Source organism: Beta vulgaris, chromosome 7 (genome assembly GCF_026745355.1).
Source record: "Beta vulgaris subsp. vulgaris cultivar EL10 chromosome 7, EL10.2, whole genome shotgun sequence".
NCBI classification, from domain to species: domain Eukaryota; kingdom Viridiplantae; phylum Streptophyta; class Magnoliopsida; order Caryophyllales; family Amaranthaceae; genus Beta; species Beta vulgaris.
This window is the reverse complement of record NC_079208.1, coordinates 30,033,568-30,040,281: the sequence shown is the minus strand read 5'-3', so window position 1 is coordinate 30,040,281 and position 6,714 is coordinate 30,033,568.

The window sequence follows — 6,714 nt, the reverse complement described above, 5'->3', positions numbered from 1 at the left end:
ATATGTGAAAAGGGTATCATGAGCTATTATGGTCCGGCACATGTCGGGATAGTTCTGCATCCCGCTCCAGGGCTGTGCTATAGGACTGGGGGTCAGCGCTGGATTTGATTGATGTCGTTGTCTTTAGAAACAAGAACCATCTTAACGCTGGATTTCTTGTTGTCTGGTTCGTAATGGTCCGCAAACATAGGCGGTGGATTTGACATCTGTTGTTATCTTTAAAACCACAAACCATATTAACGTTGATTTCCCGTTGCCTCGGTTCATAACGGTCCACTGACCTAGCACTGGATTTTTACCGATGTTGTTAATACTCATGAGTAATTGTTGCCTCTTGAGTAACTTATGTCCGCACGCCTTGGCGAAATATAACTCGTATAAAGTTGTTCACTGTTGGATACCTGTAAATGCAAAGATACAGAAATATATAGACAAACAATTAGGGGACATGCATACGTCCCATGACGTGGGTGCTAGTGTATGGGTAGGAAAAATTTGACCTATAAAGTGTGATCTCTAATACTCTAGACTTAAAGATAACGTGTGTGCATATGGGTGTGTGTGCGTGTGTATGACTCCATTACTTATACCAGAATCCTATGGCTAAGAACAAGGGATGCAATGTTATGCTTGATACAGTGCTTGGATGATGGAGATATGTAATGCAAATGATATGATGATAATGCAGAGATACGATGCTTTATCATTATTCTAGAAGCTCATTTTTTCTTTTAGTAAATACTTTTTGAAAGAGAAGAAATTATAATCCCCGTAGGATGATGATCCATGTATGTAGGTTATGCTTGATTCAAAATGTGTTATAGAACGAACCTTCATTTTTAGTTTGTTACGGGCCTCAGTGAGCCCATAAATAATTAGGATCTCGTATTGTTTTCTGGTACGGGTTTGGAGCCCACAATAATTTGTATGAACTCGTAATGAAGTCCTTATCAAGGTACACATGGAGCCTATACAATAGGAGAGATAGGAAGCCCCGACCCCAAGGATGATCCATTTAATTAATAGATTATGTTGGATTCAAAATATGTTGTAGAACGAGTCTTCTTAATGCTTGAGTAGTATATGCTTTAACTTTGTATGCCAAGGGACTAAGTGAACCCATAAGTAAGTTTGATCTTGTATGTATGCGGATTTGAAACCCAAGATTTCATGTATGAAATCATAATGAAGTCCTTATCACAATAGGCCTGGACTTAGAGCCTATTATTTTCTGTGTGGATAACTGATGAAGCCACCAGTAAGATAGAGTTGATGAAGTATCCAACTTGATTGCTCGATTTTGAAGATATCCTGTCACGCCTAGTGGAAATGTCGATTAAAGATTCCATATAGGGTTCTTGTGGTGAGAAGACAAAAAAGATAAAAGAAAGGAACACTCAAAGATGAAGCGCGGTCATAGCGCTGAATGTTGAAAGGTTATGCTAAGGTTCACTTAGAAGCGATAATGTAGTTCGAAAAACGGTAAGGGATAGAAATAAGAAAAAAGGCAGAGCCATAATGAATTGACTCACACATTGAGGTAGGCTAATGATGCAGGTTTAAATCCCATTCTAGTTCTAAGGGTAGAGATGAGCATTTAAAATTCATGATTTCGAGAGATCGTTCTTTTCTCAAGGGCCTAGGCGAGCCTCAAAATAAATATGTTTTCGATTAAAAAGATCGGGCCATTAAAAGAGGTTGCCTACATATCCCCTATCGAATCAGGCCAGCCGTAGCTCTTAACAGTTTGATTGGTGGTCGGGCATTTTGCTTGGAGCCATTTGCAATGAATTAGACATTAATTTTGAAGAGGTCTTTGGAAGGGATGGATAATGATGTAATTTTGGTTTCGTTTAAAGCGGTCAGACCTCAAGATGAGGTTTCCTACGTATCTTTAGCAGAATCAGACCATTCGTAGTTTAGGCTGATGAATGAGAAGATGCCCTGACTTTTGCCTAAGTCGCCCTTATAGGTTTTCAACCTAGTGAGATTTGATTTGTCTTTTATGGCTTATTGGGGATGCACTATGGTTAGTTATCGGTTGTTTATGAGAAGGTTTATCATAGGTATGGTTTGGCTATGTAATCGTTTTTTGCTATGGAGGTCAAGGTTGTTTGGTTAAAGTTTTGGGTTGAAGGTTAAAGGTTTTGAAAGAAATACATTTGGCAAAGCTGTTGAGGGGGTTATTTGCAATACTTTTTTTTTTTTTTTCACATTTTGCACTTTTTATATCATTTTTTTGCTTTTTATATTTTTGCATTGATTTTTGTTGTTGTTCTTTTCTTTTCTTACTTTCCCTTTGCATTGAATTGTTGTCAAGTGTACTTCCCATGAGGTAGGTTAAAGGAAGAGGGATGTTATGTTCTTAGGTTAAAATGGATGATAAGGATTGGAGAAATGGTTGTGCTGAAGGGAGAAATGCCTCTTTTATGCCAATTACGTTCATTGTCTTTATTAGAAAAGTCATGAGAACTATAAATTTATTTTCTTTTTAGGTGACGATCATGATTTCTATTAATGCTCATTAGTGTAAGGTTAGAAGATAAATAAATACTCATTTATTAATTGGAATTTATGAGTACATGCAATAAGAGCGAAAAACTTATATTATATTAGGCAAAATAACAGAAATGGAACAAAAAATCAAATCCTAAGTCTAGACTCCTACGTCGCATAACGAGACAACTTCGTCGCTTCGGTCTTCATGAGATCTCTTTTTAAATGAAAAAAGAAGAGGTGTATATTTTTTTATGTTGATTGGATCTAAGTGAGTCCAAATATTCTAGTGAATATATGTTAGTGGGACTGGAGCTATGTCTTTGATGTCTGGATACGATAACAATTGAAGTCTTTTGTCATCGATCATCTCTTTGATAACTCCCTCAAGGCCCATACAACTTTTAGTATGGTGACCTCTCCCCCCAGGGTAATCGCAATAGGAGTCTTTATCCCATATATGATTTCTTTCCTCTTTAGGTGGGTTTTCTAAGGGTCCAATTGCGGAAATTGTTCCTTTTAGCCCGGAGTTGGTGAAAAAAATTGCGTATAGGTCATTTTTAGTGGGGTGAAGGTCCTTTGTGCCCGTCAGGGTTTTAAATAATCCTTTGTACCTATGTCAACATCTTTCCCACTAGAACGACATCTATCTTATTTAGGGTCTTATATGAGAGAACTGGTAGTCTTCCATCTTCTATCATGTCTTGGATACGGTGCTTTAACTTATAGCGGTTAGTTCTATGTCCATTTCCTCCATGGTACTTGCAATAGACATTTTTGTCCCAATTTGGCCCTTTTTTTTTGTCTTCCTCATGATCTAGAGTGGGTCGTATAGGGTAGAGCAAATTTCTAAAATGAAGATACTCAAATACAACATCATAGTTCATATGGAAGTATATGAACTCCCTCTCAAGTTTTCTTTTAGGCCTGATAAGAGTTAGTGAGGTCTAGAAGGTATATCACATGTTTTCTTTGTTTTCGCAGATGCTTGTGTGTTAGGTGAGTCATAAATATTTTTTTGCCTCCTCTGGAAAGAGGTGAGCTTTCAGAGACTGATTTGATGAAAGGAATTCTCATTAGACTTATTGTGTGATGTCATGCAGCCCATTGATCCTTTGTTGTTTAGTCTTTATTGCACCAAAAATCTAGTGTCTTGTAATTTGCATTGCGATTCTCTTGAATGTCGGTGTGGTTTGCCTCTAGTAGTGTGTGTATACACAAAATTTTGAGTCGAAATAAATAAGACGAGAAACAAAGTAGCAAAGAAATTATATTTCAATAAATGTATTGGGTACAATATCTGTAAACAGTTTATAATGAAAAATATACTAAGTCCTCTGATTCTGTTTCGTAGCTTGAGAGTGACACGTGTTGGTGTCGACGTGGAGTTGAATGTAGACTGACCTATTGTCAACGTCAACCTGAGTTTGAGTGTGGGATGACGTTTTGTCAACGTCAACCTGAGTTTGAGTTTTGTTTGGGTATATTCGAATGAGGGCTGACAAAGCTTGAATCTCAGTCGAATATGTTTGAGTGTATCTGAACAGTCGGCACAGGTTTGATGTGCTTGTTGACTAATTGCAGAGAGAATTCTAAGAGAATTTGATGAGCTCTTCAGAATAATGATTTTTCCCTCCCCCCAACTAAGAGATGTGAGGTCTATTTATAGGGAATGGAGATCCCTTCATGGACTTGGTAATTTATGGGTTTGAGTCTGTTTATGACTTGGAAGTCTTTTTACCTTTGCCACTTGACCGTCTTATTCGGACTAGTAATCTGGGCTAGCCCAATACTTTATAACCCAAATTATATTTGTTTAATGTAATTTGGATATGTAATTTGAGTGGGCTAAATTAATTAAATTAGGCTAATCATATTTATTTTAGCTCAATAATAATCAATTTATTTTAATTAAAAAAAATTAATTTTTAGTGTCTACAAATTGCCCCCTCGAGACAGTGTCACGTACACGATTTGAAGTGTTTAATCGTGACAAGGTCTCGAATTTATATTTGGTTTAGCAATTAGGTGAAAATCACCTGCTAAGATTTGTTTCCTAGAGTTATGAACTACTTACAACTCTATTTACTAATCAGATAAGTATTAGGTTTAATTTTTTCTTCACCAAAGTGTATAAATACTTGGCACTGGGCACCGCTTTATTCACTTCGTGACCGTCATTGAGATTTGAGAGCTGCTGGTCTTCGTCTACCGACCCAGACATTGGGTTTGACCTGAAAACTTTGCAAACCAACTTCGTCTTTTGTAAATCAAGGTAAAATAGCACCTTATCTTTTTTTTTCTTTGGTGTATTTTTTTCGAACAATTTGACAGCACCATATAATTACTTTAAACTGGTTTAATATGCAGTGGTAAGCTCTTCATGAGTGTCGACGTCACAACGTCAACATGTGTACTTCAATTCTTTTTTTCTTTTTTTTTTGTCTTTTGTAATACTAATCAGGATGATTAGGCTTTTGATGATTCTTTTTTTCAATTCTCTTTTTCCTTTTCGTATTTTGTGAATTTGTGGCATTCATGCCCCCTGCTTTCTCTCTCTTTTTTTTTTTTTTGATGATAGCCCCAGTAGAAAGACCACGTAGTATCAAGATTCAAGATCAAAGACAACCAATTTGGGAAGAACCTGGAACAAACCCAACACTTGCAAAGCTTCTGCTTTCACCCTTCAGTCTCCCATGACTATCTCCGATTCTCTGAGTTTAATCTTGTGTATCACTATTCACTTTGATGCAAAAATAATCATCAGTATCACTGGTGTATTAGAATACATACGGCGGTCCCACAGGCCACAACCCGAATTTGCTTAGTGTACTGCATATATACAACTGATAGTCGGAGTTTGGCGACCCAAAGTTTAATTCTTCCCTCTTTAAATACTTCAATAAGAACAAGAGCTGACGTTTTTTTTTTCTTCAAGTATATTGCTTTTATGGTTAACTAAATCTAGCAATTAACCATACTTGTTGAGTGAAAGTATAATTGCCTGCAAATCTAGTCGCAATATTTCTTTATCTACCATTGTACTCTTTTATGCTTGCTGCTGATTTAATGTTTTTGAATTTCTTTTTCTCACTTATTATCAAAACATAAAAGAAACACATGCAAGAGATATTTTGCGTCTTTTTGTTTAAATTGGCATCATTGCATCTTGACATATTTATTTGAATTGCAGTTCATCAGATTTTGTGAGATACCGAACTTCTAGACTAACTTTGAAACCTTGCAGAAGCTGAAGACTAGTGAGGTGATGACTTTTTTTGTTTATACCTTCAAGCCATTTTTTTTTGCAATATTTTTTTTTGTGTGCATGTGTACCCGTGTATTTTTGTATGTGTGTGTGTGTATGACAGGTTCACTTGAAGACGAAGACGGAGGCGGGGATTCCGTCATGATGGGCCACACGTCTTTCGCACTGTGAGCCTGTCAGGGGTGTTATTCATATGTCTTTAGCATTGCGACACTGACACCTCCCGACAGTCCCTTGAAGACGAAGATGAAGGCGGGGATCCGTCGTGATGGGCAACATGTCTTTAGCACTGTGAGCCTGTCAGGGGTGTTATTCATATGTCTTTAGCACTGCGACACTGACACCTCCAGACAGTCCCTTGAAGACGAAGATGAAGGCGGGGATTCCCTCATGATGGGCCACATGTCTTTAGCACTGTGAGCCTGTCAGGGGTGTTATTCATATGTCTTTAGCACTGCGACACTGACACCTCCAGACAGTCCCCTGAAGACGAAGACGAAGGCAGGGATTCCGTCGTGATGGGCCTCATGTCTTTAGCATTGTGAGCCTGTCAGGGGTGTTATTCATATGTCTTTAGCACTACGACACTGACACCTCCAGACAGTCCCTTGAAGACGAAGCGGGATTCCGTCGTGATGGGCCACATGTCTTTAGCACTGTGAGCCTGTTAGGGGTGTTATTCTTATGTCTTTAGCACTGCGACACTGACACCTCCATAAAGTCCCTTGAAGATGAAGATGAAGGCGGGGATTCCGTCGTGATGGCCTACATGTCTTTAGCACTGTGAGTGTGTCAGGGGTGTTATTAATATGTCTTTAGCACTGCGACACTGACACCTCCAGACAGTCCCTTGAATACGAAGACGAAGGCAGGGATTTCGTCGTGATGGGCCTCATGTCTTTAGAACTGTGAGCCTGTCAGGGGTGTTATTCATATGTCTTTAGCACTGC